Source organism: Elephas maximus, chromosome 18, assembly GCF_024166365.1.
Source record: "Elephas maximus indicus isolate mEleMax1 chromosome 18, mEleMax1 primary haplotype, whole genome shotgun sequence".
NCBI lineage: Eukaryota > Metazoa > Chordata > Mammalia > Proboscidea > Elephantidae > Elephas > Elephas maximus.
The window spans coordinates 54,033,743-54,052,016 of NC_064836.1; positions in this window are offsets into that span (position 1 = coordinate 54,033,743).

Here is an 18,274-nt window from a genome sequence, read left to right on the forward strand (position 1 = left end):
GGCTCCATGCCAGTCCTGATATTTCCAACCTTTTGCCAGTAGAGAAAACACTGAGATGCACACTGGTGTACCTAGGTCATTTTTAAGCAGCCCTACACCCATGGGGCTCAGCAAAAAATAATTTCATGAATAAATGGCGGCGTACTTGATTTAAAACCATGGATCAAGAATCTATAAAAACAAACATCAGATTATCAAAACAACCATTCAAATCTTGGACAACGGTTAGGTCTAACCTTCTCAGCAGTTCCAGATTGCTTCTACAAACCCCATAAGGTAAGATCGTTCAGCTTCTTGGACATTTTCAGTAAAAAAATGTCTCCTTGGACACTCTCAGTGAAAATTCATTGCCCAAAATAGTCAACTACACTGGTAAATTTTAGCCTGTTAAAAAGTCCTGTCTTAAAACTGGTCCAAAATCTGTCCTTTTATATTTTGCATCTGCTGGTCCTGGTGATATCCTCTGAAGTGAGATTTTAAAGTCTTATCCTTTTATATCATGCATCTTCAAATATTTGAAAGAATCACATCTCCTGTTAACTTTGTGGTTTGCTGGAGCTAGTTTATACCAGGCAGCAAGAGTCAATTTTTTAAATGTTCAGGAAATCTGCAAGCTGGTGGTTTAGTCATTATTAAAAATTAAATTATACAAACTTGCAATTAAATAGTAATATAAAAACAAAGGTAATAAACACAATTCATTACTTCATAATTATTTATTATATTTTACTATTATCTATGATTGAGACTACTTATAACTATTATAAGGAGCCCTGGTGGTACAATGGTTAAGTGCTCAGCTGCTAATTGAAAGATCGGCAGTTTGAACCCGCCTGTGGCTCTGTGGGGGAGAAGACCTGGCAATCTGGTCCTGTAAAGATTACAGCCTTGAAAATCCTATGAAGTGGCTCCACTCTGTCCTATAGGGTCGCCATGAGTTGGAATCAACTTGATGGCACTCGAAAATGACAACAACATAGCTACTACATCTCCATGGTAGAAATACTATACATTGGTGTATTACTACTATGTAATTCTTCCCAATACTGTGTTCAATGGTGTTATGTTGGTAACTTGAAATTGGCCATGGTGGGAGTATTTATATCATGGAAATTAGCAAATGCTACATATTAGAGCTTTTCTCTGGAAAGTTGGTTGTTAAGCACTCACCGGCATACCACTGCATTAATCTCTGATCCAAGTTGAAAAATTTATGTAGTTCCTTTTATTCAGCTTGTAAACTCTCAAAATTCATTCCTCTGTGATTTTATGAGTATCTCTACTCTCCCACATAGCCTCCTCCTGATGCCCACTAGTTTCTGTCACTATCTGGAACTTAACACAAAATTCTTAATGATCAGTGGAAGAATTTCTAAAATGATTAGGATGCTATTATTTTTTAAAAATTTTCATGGCCTAAAAAAACTTCCAGCACCCTGTCAGTTTGCCATACTGTGGTGGCTTGTGTGTTGCTATGATACCGGAAGCTTTGCCACCAGTATTCCAGACACCAGTAGGGTTTCAGTGGAACTTCGAGACTAAGACAGGCTAGGAAGGAAGACTGGGTGATCTACTTCTGAAAATTAGCCAGTGGAAACTCTACGGGTCACAGCAAAATCTTGTCTGATATGGAGCTGGAAGAGGCCCCCTAGGCAGGAAAGCACTGCATAACAACCACAACGATGAACTTCAACATACCGTGATCAGGAAGATGGCTGTAGGACTGGGCAGTGTTTTGTTCTGTCATACAGAAGATCACCATGAGTCAGAGCCGACTCCATGGGAACAAGAACAAGAAAATGTACTTACTCTTGTTCTTAAAACAACTTTCAGGTATTCATTCTTCATACAAAAAAAAAAAAAAATAGGAATACGTTGTCTTGCCTACTACACAGAAAGTTTGTGAGGCTCCAGTGGCGTGAACATAAAAGCACTGTAAAAAGCACAATATGTTACAGAAATGCAAACATTTATTAGATTTTATTAATAACAGCAGTGCCTACCAAAAACAAAAACAAAAAACAAACCCAGTGCCGTCGAGTTGATTCTGACTCACAGCGACCCTCTAGAACAGAGTTTCCAAGGAGCATCTGGCAGATTTGAACTGCCGACCATTTGGTTAGTAGCCGTAGCAGTTAACCACTATGCCACCAAGGTTTCCCAGCAGCGCCTAGGTCACAGGAATTAGTATTTTCACTATGCGCTTGATTGATCAGAACAAATGTCACCTGTTGTTCTCTGGTCTTGGTTCTTCATTTTAATAACAGCACAGCTATATTAGAGTAAGTCCTTAGAAGAGTAGAGAATGGTAAAGAGTCTGTTTTACTTTCTTATTCAATCACAAACAAACTTAAAAATTATAAAGCTTTTTAATTATGTTTTGGTTAAACTATTACTAAATTCTCAGGTGGTTCCCTAAAATTATCATTGGTCATTTCATACGTAGATAATACATACATTGGTAACTGAGAGAGCAGATTCTATAATAGACCCATTTTTTACCAATTTTTATTAAAATTTAGATATTATAGGTAAGACACTCTTAAAATTAGTTTCAAACTTCATATTCCTAAGGTAGTCCTCCAAGTTTTCAAGAAAAAAAAAAAAAACCTCCAATCTTAAAAAAAAAAAATTTTTTTTTTGTAAATGAGGAAACCCAGACTTTTTGTAGTAGAATGTGAAGCATCAAAACCTATTCTTTAAATTTCCACGATATTTAATTAATACAACCAGAAATATATATAAAATAATAACAGAAGAGATTGTGAGAGATATACTAACCTAGAAGAATATATTACCAAAAAAAAAAAAAAAAAAAAGACCTGGAACCAGTGCAGAAAGGAGATGAATAAGATAGGGCAAAAATATTGAGGGCTGGGAGATGAAGCCACTAAGTACATTAGGTTGAACGTTGTGAAGATATCAAGTATATGATTAAAGAGTAGACAACATACTTTGTAGGCAGCAGGAACCACTAAAAAATCTTTAGCAGTTGAGTGCCATGAGCACATTATGTTTTACAAGATAACACTGACAGTATTGTGGGCTGCACTGGAGAAAAGCAAGACTGAAGGCAAGATAGCCAGTAATGAGTATCTTACAGTGCAGTAATGAGTTTCCATGGAGTCGATTCCAACTCATGGCAAGTCTGTGTGTGTCAGAGTAGAACTGTGCTCCATAGAGCTTTTAATGGGTATAATCTTTCAGAAGTAGATCATCAGACCTTTTTCCAAGGTGCCTTTGGGTGGGTTCAAACTGCCAACCTTTCAGTTAGTAGCCCAGGGCTAATCATTTGTACCACCCAGGCAGTAGAAATTTACTAATACCAAATAAGAGAGTATTATGTTTCACTGAAAATTTATTTTTATACAATCGGTGGTTTATGCACTACACTTTGGGGAATGCAAAACTAGGAGAAGCCACTCTTGATATATAGTGAAGACTTAAAGGAGTTGAGTTTTGGAGAAGAGAATTAAATTGAGAGAACAACTGATAGTTTGTGAGCCAACTAGCTATACTGGCTTGTCCTTCAAGGAAGCTGCAGGTACTGGGAATGGAGCTTTGAGAAACAAGGACTGAGTGTGTCTTTATGCTTGAACATGGAGTTAGGACATTCGAATTAGAAGAACTGAGAGATGGATTTTTTTTTTTCCAAGCATATTATAGGAATTTTGCATTCCATATTGTTATAACTCTGATAACATAATATTCCACCACCACTGGGGGATTTGCCTTCATGCAAAGTGTCTTTTTCTGAACGATAAATGAAAGTGTATTCCAATCGGACCCTAAACAAGTAAATCTGTGGTGTAAAGCAATAGTTCTAGATTTGACACAACTGAATTGGAAGAGATAGGTTTTCTTTATTTAGTGTTGGAAGATGTAATTAGGGTAAAAGAAATTTTTCTCAAATCACCCTTTTCTCTCTTTTTAAATTCAAGTTGCTTGCCATTGGAAAATAACCTCCCCTTTCCTGGGTGTTTGCGAAGTTGAAAGAGGAAGTATCTTTCATGGCAAGAGGATATGCTGAAATGTACATGTCCTCCCAAAAGTTAAAAACTTATTTAAATTTGCAAAGAAATTGTCTTCATATAATGAAAACCCCTCAGGAAGTCCAACTGCTTATTTGTTTGTTCTTTCAAGTGAAACAAATCATCATTAAAATGGTTCAGCTTAAAATTAAGACCTTTTAGAAGCTTAGCAGGACTTGCTTACAAAAGTTCAAATCCCTTAGAAAATGCTCATTGCTCTCTCGGAGAAAGAGAAAAATAGCAACTGATGAGATTCAAATCAGTCTCTATCTTCTCTTCTATTAATTTTAAACATAATTCATAGGCCATTATGTTCTGGAAATCAAAAGAATTATTCCTTATTGTAGCTCACCATTTTTCATCATTATGCACACACAATGTCCAATTTCACCCCACTCATTCAAGATGGTGCTTAAAGCAGGCAAAAAGATTAACTCCAATACTTATATTTGGCTTTAATTCATGGCTTTATAAAGAGTTTTACTAGTCTAAATATGTATTTACACAATAGAATATGATGAGTCATTTCTAAAATGTAAACATACTAGTTTTAAAAATTGCTTAAATATGTATTTCTGCCTGACTATGCTTCTCTCAGGATATTCCTTTGACAATCACAGCCATAACTCCCTCATATTGAATCATACCACTGCTCAGCACATTACAAATAATACAAGAAGAGTGAGCAAGGGGTAAAGATACCCCTCAAAGCAGTCAAAAGAGTTTAATCCTTCATCATTCTCGATGCTGGACAGCCAAAAGGCACTGCCGCTCTTTTCAAATTGAGTAGTCTACCATCTACTCTGACTAAGCTTTTAATAATGTTAATGGACTGCTGTTTAAAACTCCTGATAAACACCTGGGCAGATGTTTCAGAGAGTAAGAGTGTTTTCCTTCTGTAAAAAGAAATACATCTCAGCACATTGGCTTTTGTTCTTGGCTAGACACTCATTTCACTACATCATCAGTCTCTCTTTGTTTTTAAACAGTCTGATTGATGCACATTAAAAAACACTCCAAATCTGATTTTCATTTGTTAGTGAGGGTGCTAATGAGTATCATTTTGAGGCCAGTGTCAGTGTCATCATGTCTGAGGTTGGCATCATTTCCTTGACACAGTATTGCCAGTTCTGACCTTGATTCAAGATGAATCAAAGCAGTTTCGCAACATCCATAGGTATGGACGTAGACAGTAAGGAAGCAGAATCATAGGACTTGTCCTCAACCCTTCTGTTATTAGCAACAACAATAATTTCTACTCTAGGGAAGTCTACTCTAAAGACTGTTCCAATCAAGCTATGTTTTACATGTTATTATTTTTATTAGATGTTGTCAAGTATTTTCTGACTCACAGTGACCCAATGTACAACAGAATGAAACACTACCTGGTCCTGTGCCATCCTCAAAATCATTTTTATGCTTGAGCCCATTGTTGCAGCCATTGTGTCAATCCATCTTGTTGAGGGTCTCCATCTCTTTTGATGAGCCTCTACTTTACCAAGCATGATGTCCTCCAGGGACTGGTCCCTCCTGATAACATGTTCAAAGTACGTGAGATGAAGTCTCACCATCCTTGCTTCTAAGGAGCATTCTGGCTGTACTTCTAACAAGACAGATTTGTTTGTTCTTCTGGTAGTCCACAGTATATTCAATATTCTTTGCCAACACCATAATTCAAAGGTGTTAATTCTTCTTCAGTCTTCCTTGTTCATTGTTCAGCTTTTGCAGACTGCCACGTCTTTTTCCTGAGGGGTGGCTGGTGGGTTCAAACTGCTGACCCTTTGGTTAGCAGTTGAGAGCTTTAACCATTGTTCCACCAGGGCTCTTTATGTCTTGGTTAGGAGCCTGGGAATTCAGAGTTTTGGATTCTACAACTCAGAACAGGACCTGGTATCAGATGTCAGATTTGGTCATTGTCTTTTTCTCCTAGGACTGCCATAACAAAATACCACAAAATAGGCGGCTTTAAAGAACAAAAATTTATTGTCTCATAGTTGTGGAGGCTAGAAGTCCAAATTTAGGGCATTGGCAAGCCTATGCCCCCCACCCCCGTCACTCTAGGGGAAGACAATTCCTTATCTCTTTCAGCTTCTGGTATCCCTAGGTATTTCTCAGGTTCCTTGGCTTGTAGATGGATCCTCACATGATGTCTTTCCCTATATGTGACTCTGTTTCCCTGTCAATTGGCCTTTATTTAAACCACTAAATTTGGAGTAGTTGGTTATGCAGTAATTGATAACTGAAACCAAATCCAAACCAAACCCTTTGCTGTCAAGTCAATTCCTACTCGTAGCAACTCTGTAGCACGGAGTAGAATCACCTGCAGGATTTCCAAGGCTGTAATCTTTAAGGGGAAACCCTGGTGACGTAGTAGTTAAGTGCTACAGCTGCTAACCAAAGGGTCAGCAGTTCAAATCTGCCAGGTGCTCCTTGGAAACTCTACTGGGCAGTTCTATAGGGTCACTATGAGTTGGTATTGAATCGACGGCACTGGGTTTGGTTTGGTTTTTGGTTTAATCTTTAAGGAGAAGCCCTGGTGGTGAAGTGGTTAAGAGCTCGACTGTCAACCAAAAAGGTTGGCAGTTCGAATCCACCAGCCACTCCTTGGAAACCCTATGGGGCAGTTCTACTCTGTCCTATAGGTTTGCTATGAGTCAGAATTGGCTAGACTGCAATGGATTTGGTTTGGTTTGGTTTGGAATCCTTAAGGAAGGAGCCTGAAAGGTCAGCAGACAAACTCATCAGCTGCTCCAAGGGAGAAAGATGTGGCAGCCTGCTTCAGTAAAGATTACAGTCTTGGAAACAGTATGGGGCAATTCTACTCTGTCCTGTGGGGTCTCTATGAGTTGAGTCAGTATTGGTTTAACGGCAGCGGATTTGGGCTTGGAGACCTTTGTGGAAGCAGACTACTGCATCTTTCTTCCATAGAGCAGCTGGTGGGTACCAACTGTTGACCTTTGTTTTGGATTATTAGCCGAGCACTTAACCACTGCATCACCAGGGCTCCTTTGATAACTGAAAGACTTGCAGATAAATTAATGAAAAAAATGAAAGACTAAATGACTGATTAGAACAAAGTGTCTGTCAGTGAAGGTAGAGATATCACCTACAGTACCACTGGGCATGTTACCCTTTCTTCCCTAATGTTATTCTCAGCTGACATCTTTTGTGAAGCTTTACACCTGTGATTCCCTATAGATGCCAAGGTGTTATGGAATGGTTCTGCATCTTTGTGTGTTTTGAGATGAAAGTAAGGGAGAAAAAAAGACCATTTTTGGCTTGTCCCCAAAGGGTTAGATTACAACAGCTCTTTCTCTTTTCAGGACAGTATCATGCCCGTAATTTATTTTTTCAAGCCTTCATTTCCACCAAATACTGACGTTATTTAAAAAAAAAAAAAAAAGGAAGTAGAGAAACCTAAGTTAATAAAGACAAAGACGTTGAAAATAAAACTTTAATGCTGTGGAAAGAAGGAGTTGTAAGAAAATAGCTAAAACAAAATTCAAAGAATCTAATACGGGAAGACTATCAAAATGTCATTGATGGGACTTCAGATCAGCATTCAGGGAATAGACTAAAAGGCACGGAACAGGGGCAAAGTGACAGGAAAGTTTACTTCAAAACAGAAGATCAGCTGTTTTTGAGGATTTTGCATTTGAAACTGGCTGTTTGGAGTCTTAGTACTTCAGCAACTACAGAGTATGTAAATGATACAGAGAAGGAAATTGTGGGGAAGGGAAAAGACCGTCTTTATAGATACCACTAAAAAAGCAGTAATGAGGAATGATTTAACAAAATTCAAAGGTTTCAGATCATTTGGGAGCCTGAAACAGCAGATGGTAAATATAGTTCAATTCAGACAAACATTAAAAAGAGATGCATAGCAATAAAGAACTACAAAAAAGAGCTGTGGAAACACATTTCAATGGACTAATCACCCAGCACTCACACTAGAAAATATTTGAAAACTTCTAACTACCAGCTTAGTGCAAAGAAACAGACTTCTCAGATGAAGGGCAGAATGAAAAAAGTGCTTCACGTTTTCAGTCTTAAGTGTTGGGGGCGTAGGGAAGTGGGAATGAGAAAAACAACCACAAAAATAAAAATAAATAAAACAAAGCAATACTTAGAAGAAGGAAAGTATAAAGACACTTTATGAAGCATGAGATTCTTGGTCACAAACTCCAGGGGATTTAATTTTCTCCTTGGAAATAAAAAAAACAGTCTGTTAGGTGTACTAACTTATTTAATACAGTACATTTTTGTAGCTTATGTAAAATTATGCCTAAAATAGCCAGGAAAGCTTTTTGAAGTGGAAATAGATTATGTAGTCTGCAAACTACCAGTTGTTTACAATGGCAGAGGCATCTGTATACATTTATACGGCCAAATTGGCTGGAACATTTTCCCCTTAATACAGGCGTTGCGTTCATGTGGTTACTGAATTTATGGAGGCACTTCTCATAGAGGAAGTTCAAGTGAAACTTTAAGACCTTTGCCCCTGCCTGTTAATTGCAAAAATCTCATAGACTACTCTCCCAGACTTCACAGTTTACTTAGAGATAAGAGAGTTAGTCCTTCTATTTTTAGTATGTCATTAAATCGACAACCAAATTTTTTATTTTTACTTTTTTAAATAATTTCTTTCCTGCTATTGCCAGTGTTACAGCTCTCAAGTGTCACGGCTGTCCAGTGTTACAGCTCTCCATCTCCAGGGTCTAGGAAGTTCTCAGTGCAGGGACCCTGGGTCCAAAGGATGCACTCCATTCCTGGCTCTTTTTCTTGATGGTAGTGAGGTTCTCCCACACCCAACCTCTGGAATTGGCTCTTTTTAAGCCTAGCAGGATGACAAAACTGATCAGACCTTTTGTTGAGCCACAGGCACCTTATTTGCATATACCAGCCAATCCTGGCAAGAGTTTTACACACCTGATTTGCATAGTCTTAATCATTTCTTGGGAGTTACAAGACCATGGCTGGAATGGCCATATAAAAGCAATTCACTGCTCCACACTATGAAAACCTTAAATGGAGGTTTACTGGGGTATCTCTCTACAGATACTTAAAAATACAATCATCACCAAAATTGTTACATAGCAACACCTGCAAAAGCCGGAACCTGTGTAAGGCAGAAACCTGTGAGATAAGGAAAGCTCGAATATTTTCCACTAATAGAGAGTGATAGAAAAATGGTGAGACTGCACCCTGTCAAAGTTGGAAAGCTTTCGAGACCCAGAAAAACAAGGCAGTCCCACTGAGTTCCGGCTCTTACAGGTTTCACTCTATGTGCTTTAGATGGACTCCTAAAGTTCACAGATTAAAGTTGATCTTCTCTAAAGAGCTCTTACAAACCGAGTATTTGTTGTTATTTTTTTCTTTTTGGTAAGAGTTTAATTGCCACTAGAATTATTTCAAGGTAAGAAGATAAGAGGATTGACTTTTTAAACTTCAAAATAAACTTCCTTGCTATGACTGTCTATATTTTCCAACATGTAGAATTGTAAGCTTTCACAATGAAATCATAAACTTTTAATATATACTTTGACTGTTGCTTTATTCCTCACCCATCTGCTATGCAGAAATAGTCTAGTTAGCATACTGATTAGAGCTAACACACTTACTATGTGCAGTTTTAAACTTATTACTTATAATATAGAAAGTGGAACAATATAGACATGTCATAAAATGTATTCTTATATAGTAAATAATAGAAATGATCAATAGCAAGAAATCAAATTTTGGGATCTTTAAAGATATATGTGACTAAATAAAGATTATCTAGTTTGTTTATAAAAACAAAGCCACCCTAACTTTTTTTGATAAGCTTCTCTTTCCTTCAGTTGGCATGTTGGCACATGTAAATCTTGGTTTCCCTTTTAAAAAGACTGTGACTCTGACTTCATTAGAGGTAGGGTTCCTGTCATGCATTTTTTATCCTCTGTGCCCAGCCTAATGTTTGCAGACTGAAGCCTAACAAACATTTGTGGAAGACATAGATAAACCAGAATTTAATATGTTCCAGTAGGGTCACTATGGGTTGGAATTGACTTGATGGCACGGATTTGGTTTGGTTTTGGTTTAATAGTTTCAAACAATGCTAAAATTTAAAAAATGACCAAATAAAAACTAAATTTACTGAAAATTCTATTTCACTTAAAATTTTTAAACACTTATTTCATTTTTATGACAACACAGGTTCACAACAAATCAGAAGATGCTAGGCAGCTACATTTTTGAAAACATCAAGAGTCACTGAATTTGTAGAGTAACAGAAAGTAATATTTAAAAGTAGACTTAAAATATGACAGTTCATGACATGGTATTTATTAAGGAACACACTCCACATATGGGAGTCGACTTTTAGCTCTAGTATGCCTTGCCTTGCACCTCCTTTGTATAGAACAAACAAAAATGCTTTTGTACATGACCTTGTGGTAGGGATTTTCAATTTGATTCTCTGATGTAGTTACAAAAAGGCTTTTGGTAGTTTCCTGTCACAGAAGTTATCATTTCAATATTGATATAAACTAAATATAAAATAGGTGTCAGCAGTGCATTTTGTTTCCGAAACCTTGTTTTTTTTTCTCTTATTTGATCACTCCTCTAGCACCCATTCAATACTTTCCTTATGAACTACCACCCACATGCTCTTCCTACCTGATGGTAGAAGTAGCTAGCCGTTCACACACACAAATCTTTTCCCCCTTTCTTTCACAGTAGATATTTTGTTGAGCATGTGGCTGTCCAGCGAGGGACTATATTTTTCAGATGCCCTTACAGCTACATGTGATCTTTTGGCTATATTGCCACTAATGGAATGTGACTAGATGTGAAAGTGCTACTTCTAGTCGTGGGTCCTCAAATATTGGGTGTGTGAATTTTTTATGCTTTCCCATCCCCATGAACTGTGACCTGTTCATTTCTGAGCCTAGCTATAGCCATGGAGTTGAGAACAACAATTAGGTGATGATGGGACCGCAATGTAAGGAACTGAGTTTCTGAATAACCTTGTAGGGTAGAGCTACCTGCTCACCTGGACTGCTCACTTGGATCTGTTACATGAAGGAATTAAATTTGTATTTTTTAAGCCTCTCATTTTGAAGCATCTTTGTTATAGCAGCTGTACCCTAACTAAGAGTTGGATCCAGCAACTGTTTTAAATCACTCCCTTGCACAGAATGAACATAACTTATTACTTCCGATGCTGGTACTTTTCCTTGCAAAATGACAATTAGCATATCTAATTTAATCTACTGATAGGTACATCATATTAAAGGTGATATGTTCATTTTGGCAGGTCCCTTTAGGGTCTCTGTGAATTGGAATTGAGTTGACGGCAGTGGGTTTCATTTGTGGGTAGCACAAATGGTTAGTGCTTTTCTACTAACCTAAAAGTTGGCTGTTCAAATGCACCCAGCAGCAATGCAAAAGAAAGGTCTGGCAACTGCTTCCATAAAGATTACTGCCAAGAAAACTCTACAGAGCAGTTCTGTTCTGTAACACATGCAGTTGCCATGAATCGGAATTGACTTGGCAGCAATGGGTTTGGTTTAGTTCATTTTAGCCATGGCTATATAAAAACAATATCCCAGTTTGTAGTGATTATTGGATAGAATTTCAGGCCAGGCTGAAGTGTAAATATTGAGATATTTAGTAATTATCAGGGTCTGTGTGTAAACAAATTCCATCTTGTAGGCTACTGAGAGTTCCAACTTTTCATAGAGCTGCTCTCCAATTAAAACAAACAAACAAACAAACAAACAAACAAACAAACAAACAAACAAACAAACAAACAAACAAACAAACATTACCCTCAAGTCTATTCAGACTTATAGCAACTCTATAGGACAGAGTATAACTGACCCATAGGGTTTTCAAGGAGTGCCTGGTGGATTCCAACTGCCAGCCTTTTGGTTAGCAGCCTGAGCTCTTAACCATTACACTCTCCAATAGTCAGATTCAAAAACAAAAACCAAAAATAGACTTGTTGCTTCCCATAGCCCTTACCCTATTTGTTCTGGAAGCTCCTGAAGGCCTCCAGTCTGTTTAATAATCAGGTCAGGTATTATTTGTTACCTGGCTATTCAGTGATAACGCAAGAAACAAAAGACCACTGCCATCGTGGAGTTTGTATTTCAATAGGCAGAGACAAAATAAGCAAGCAAACAAACACATAAACAAGAAATATCCAGATATTGATAAGTACTCTAGGGAATAAAAACAGGGTGATATATAGGCAGTGACTCAGGGAGGGGGAGATATTCATGTAGGGTGCACCAGAATTCCTCTCTGAAAAGGTCTTATGGGGCTGAGATGTGCATAAGAGGCAGGCATTGGAAAACTGGGAAGAGAATGTTCTAGGCAGACAGAACAGTAGGTACCAAGTCTTCGAAGTCATAATATTTGTTTTTGGTTGCCATGTATATGGCATTTATCTGATAAATAAATCGCTTACTAAAAAAACAAAACAAAGCAAAAAACGTTGCTGTTGAGTCCATTCTGACCCATAGCAATCTTACAGGAAAGAGCACAACTGCCCCATAGGTTTCCAAGGCTGCACTTTTTACACAAGCAGACTGCCACATCTTTGTCCCGGGGATAGGCTGGTGGGTTTGAACCTCTGATCTTTAGATTAGCAGCCAAACACTTTCATCACTGCCCCACCAGGGCTCCTTTGATAGTTCTATAAAAAGTCTAATTAAAATGTCCTGAGCTTTGAGTTGGCCGGCCGCTGCAAGCAAATCTGTCTGTAAAATGAAGTGGGGGGGCAAGATGGCTGACTAGGTAGATGCTACCTCAGATCCCTCTTGCAACAAAGACTCAGAAAAACAAGTGAATAGATCACATACATGTCAATCTATGAACCCTGAGCAACAAACACAGATTTAAAGAGTTGATCTGAGTGACAGAGACAGAGAACGAACAACTATGGGGAAGCAGAGACTATTTTCGGAGCCTGGAGCCAGTGTCCCAGTCAGGTAACCTTGGCGCTGGGCTTTGGACTGGGTGCAGGGGAGCTAAACACAACATCCTGTGACCGCGCAAACACGGGGTGAAGCCCTACCCCCCTGAACTGACCCCGGGAGGAGGCCCAGCCCGTCCGCGTGGGCGGCGCGGGTGACACGGCTGGTGGGAGGAGAAGTCCCGGGAGGCAGCGACTGGTTTTGGAGCCGGGAGTGCAGCGTCCCAGCCGGGGAAACTTGATGCTGGGCTTTGGACTGGCAGATGAGGAACTGACCGTGGCTTCTTCAGGCCAGACCCTCGGGGGCAATCTCTACCCAGCCAGCACACATAGGCGACACGCCCCTTGGGAATCTCAGATAAAATAGTCATCCCAAGCAAGATAAGTAACTTTGTCTATATTCCGGGGTGCTACTCTCTCCTGTTTTTCTGAACCCTCCCCTCCCCTTCCCAGGCGGCTTCATTAACATTGGAATTTCCCGAGCCAGAGGGAGAAGTGCTCCGTGGTTTTTCTTTTCCTTTTTTTTTTTTTGGTCTTTTCCTAACCCATTCTTCTGGCCTGAGAGAAGCAACCACAAAAAACCCAGGGACCAAAAATCCTTCCCTAATTGGACTAAAAACACAGAACCAGCCAAGCATATGTGATCCACAGTCTCCAGCTTTCAACACTACAGGAAACAAGGTGGCTATTATAATGCAAAGGCATTTCTGATAGGGATCTGACTGCATTTTTTTTTAGTGGATTTACTGGAAAGACAAGTTTCCCAGGTCTGTTATCTCTGCATATTCAACAGAGCCCTCACTGACCCACAACAGGGAACTGAGGGCTGAAGCTCCCCCCAGACCACCTAGCCTCCTGCCTTAGGGGTCTAAGGAGGGTGACACTTACCAATCTATAGAGGTACTTCCATTGGGGGCCTAAGGTACAGCTGTAGATCCCACCCACCAAGGTGCTTTAGGAATAGAGACACACGTACCTCACTGACACTTGGGGGAAGCCTGTCAGCATCCTGCCCCCCCCGGAGTGTGAATCCCAGCTGCTACTAGAATCTGGTGCACACAGCTATGACCACTACTTCTCAAGGTGGATAGGCGATAGGGTGCATCACACACTTGTTGACCCAAAATCAGATTCTACTCAAGAATAGTGAATGGACTCAGGCATACATATCTGGTAACAGCCCAAACCAGCTGGTAATAGGTCATAAGTAAGTCAAGGGCTACAACAATCAAGACAGCACAATTTAGTAGCCCATCCACGTATATTGAAAGAAAACAAAACAAGATAAGACTCAGTGAGCAAATATAGAATAAATCACTACAATATCTTAGTGATGGCTCAGAGACAGGGGTTGATATCAAACCACATAAACAAGCAGACCATGATTGCTTCTACAACCCCCCAAACAAAAGAATCAAAATCTTTCCCAAATGAAGATACAATCCTGGAATTATCAGATACAGAATATAAAAAACTAATTTACAGAATGCTTCAAAACATCAGGGATGACCTCAAAAATGAAATAAGGCAATCTACAGAAAAAGCCAAGGAAAACACTGATAAAGCAGTTGAAGAACTCAAAAAGATTATTCAAGAACATAGTGGAAAAATTAATAAGTTGCAAGAATCCATAGAGAGACAGCATTCAGAAATCCAAAAGATTAACAATAAAATTACAGAATTAGGCAATGCAATAGGAAGTCAGAGGAGCAGACAAGAGCAATTAGAATGCAGAGTGGGAAATCTGGAGGACCAGGGAATTAACACCAACATAGGTGAAAAAAAATCAGATAAAAGAATTTTAAAAAACGAACAAAGCCTAACAATCATCTGGGACTCTATCAAGAAGGATAACTTGCATGTGATTAGAGTCCCAGAACAGGGAGGGAGGACAGAAAACACAGAGAAAATAGTTGAAGATCTCCTGACAGAAAACTTCCCTGACACCATGAAAGATGAAAGGATATCTATCCAAGATGCTCATCGAACCCCATTTAAGATTGATCCAAAAAGAAAAACACCAAGACATATTATTATCAAACTTGCCAAAGCCAAAGATAAAGAGAAAATTTTAAAAGCAGCCAGGGAGAAAAGAAAGGTCTCCTACAAGGGAGAATCAATAAGAATAAGTTCAGACTACTCAGCAGAAACCATGCAGGCAAGAAGGCAATGGGATGACATATACAGAGCACTGAAGGAGAAAAACTGCCAACCAAGGATCATATACCCAGCAAAACTCTCTCTGAAATATGAAGGCAAAATTAAGATATGTACAGATAAACACAAGCTTAGAGAATTTGCAAAACCAAACGAAAGCCACAAGAAATACTAAAGGATATTGTTTGGTGAGAAAACCAATAATATCAGATACCAGCACAACACAAGGTCACAGAACAGAACATCCTGATATCAACTCAAATAGGGAAATCACAAAAACAAATTAAGATTAATTAAAAAAAAAAATGCTCAAAACAGGGAATCATTGAAGTCAATATGTAAAAGATCACAATAATCAAAAAGAGGGACTAAATACAGGTAGCATAGAACTGCCATATGGAGAGGGATACAAGGCGATATAGGACAATACAGTTAGGTTTTTACTTAGAAAAATAGGGGTAAATATTAAGGTAACCACAAAGAGGTATAACAACTCCATAACTCAAAATAAAAACCAAGAAAAACGTAACTACTCAGCAAACATAAAGTCAAATACTATGAAAATGAGGAACACACAATTTACAAAGAAAAACATCTCAGCACAAAAAAGTAAGTGGAAAATTCAAATTGTCAAGAACACACATAAAAAGGCATCAAAATGACAACACTAAACACATACTTATCTATAATTACACTGAATGTAAATAGACTAAATGCACCAATAAAGAGACAGAGAGTCTCAGACTGGGCAAAGAAACACAATCCGTCTATATGCTGCCTACAAGAGACACACCTTAGACTTAGAGACACAAACAAACTAAAACTCAAAAGATGGAAAAAAAAAATATCAAACAATAAGCAAAAAAGAAGAGGAGTAGCAATATTAATTTCTGACAAAATAGACTTTAAACTTAAATCCACCACAAAGGATAAAAAAGGACACTACATAATGATAAAAGGGACAACTGACCAGGAAGATATAGCCATATTAAATATTTATGCAGCCAATGACAGGGCTGCAAGATACATAAATCAAATTTTAACTGAATTGAAAAGTGAGATAGACACCTCCACAATTATAGTAGGCGACTTCAACACACCACTTTCGGAGAAGGACAGGACATCCAGTAAGAAGCTCAATAGAGACACGGAAGACCTAATTACAACAATCAACCAACTTGACCTCATTGACTTATACAGAACTCTCCACCCAACTGCTGCAAAGTATACTTTTTTTTCTAGCGCACATGGAACATTCTCTAGAATAGACCACATATTAGGTCATAAAACAAACCTTTGCAGAGTCCAAAACATCGAAATATTACAAAGCATCTTCTCAGACCACAAGGCAATAAAACTAGAGATCAATAAGAGAAAAACTAGGGAAAAGAAATCAAATACTTGGAAAATGAACAATACCCTCCTGAAAAAAGACTGGGTTATAGAAGACATTAAGGAGGGAATAAGGAAATTCATAGAATGCAACGAGAATAAAAATACTTCCTATCAAAACCTCTGGGACACAGCAAAAGCAGTGCTCAGAGGCCAACTTATATCGATAAATGCACACATACAAAAAGAAGAAAGGGCCAAAATCAGAGAACTGTCCCTACAACTTGAACAAATAGAAAATGAGCAACAAAAGAATCCATTAGGCGCCAGAAGAAAACAAATAATAAAAATTAGAGCTGAACTAAATGAATTAGAGAACAGAAGAAACAATTCAAAGAATTAACAAAGCCAAAAGCTGGTTCTTCGAAAAAATTAACAAAATTGGTAAACCATTGGCCAGACTGACTAAAGAAATACAGGAAAGGAAGCAAATAACCCGAAAAAGAAACGAGATGGGCCACATCACAACAGACCCAACTGAAATTAAAAGAATCATATCAGATTATTACGAAAAATTGTACTCTAACAATTTCGCAAACCAAATTTTTTTTTTTTTTTAGAAGAAATGGATGAATTCTTGGAAAAACACTACCTACCTAAACTAACACAATCAGAAGTAGAACAACTAAATAGACCCATAACAAAAAAAGAGATTGAAACGGTAATCAAAAAACTCCCAACAAAAAAAAGTCCTGGCCCAGACGGCTTCACTGCAGAGTTCTACCAAACCTTCAGAGAAGACTTAACACCATTACTATTGAAGGTATTTCAAAGCATAGAAAAAGACGGAATACTACCCAACTCATTCTATGAAGCTACCATCTCCCTGATACCAAAACCAGGTAAAGACATCACAAAAAAAGAAAATTACAGATATCCCTCACGAACATAGATGCAAAAATCCTCAATAAAATTATAGCCAATAGAATTCAACAACATACCAAAAAATTAATCCACCATGAGCAAGTGGGATTTATACCACGTATGCAAGCCTGGTTTAATATTAGAAAAACCATTAATGTATTCCACCATATAAATAAAACAAAAGACAAAAACCACATGATCTTATCATTTGATGCAGAAAAGGCATTTGACAAAGTCCAACACCCATTTATGATGAAAACTCTCAGCAAAATAGGAATTGAAGGAAAAGTCCTCAACATAATAAAGGGCATCCATACAAAGCCAACATCACTCTAAATGGAGAGAGCCTGAAAGCATTTCCCCTGAGAGTGGAAACCAGACAAGGATGCCCTTTATCTTATTCAACATTGTTCTAGAGGTCCTAGCCAGAGCAATTAGGCTAGACAAAGAAATAAAGGGCATCCGGATTGGCAAGGAAGAAGTAAAATTATCTCTATTTGCAGATGACATGATCTTATACACAGAAAACCCTAAGGAATCCTCCAGAAAACTACTGAAACTAATAGAAGAGTTTGGCAGAGTCTCAGGTTATAAAATAAACATACAAAAATCACTTGGATTCCTCTACATCAACAAAAAGAACAACGAACAGGAAATAACCAAATCAACACCATTCACAGTAGCCCCCAAGAAGATAAAATACTTAGGAATAAATCTTACCAAAGATGTAAAAGACCTATACAAAGAAAACTACAAAGTACTACTACAAGAAACTAATAGGGACCTGCTTAAGTGGAAAAACATACCTTGCTCATGGATAGGAAGACTTAACATAGTAAAAATGTCTATTCTACCAAAAGCCATCTAT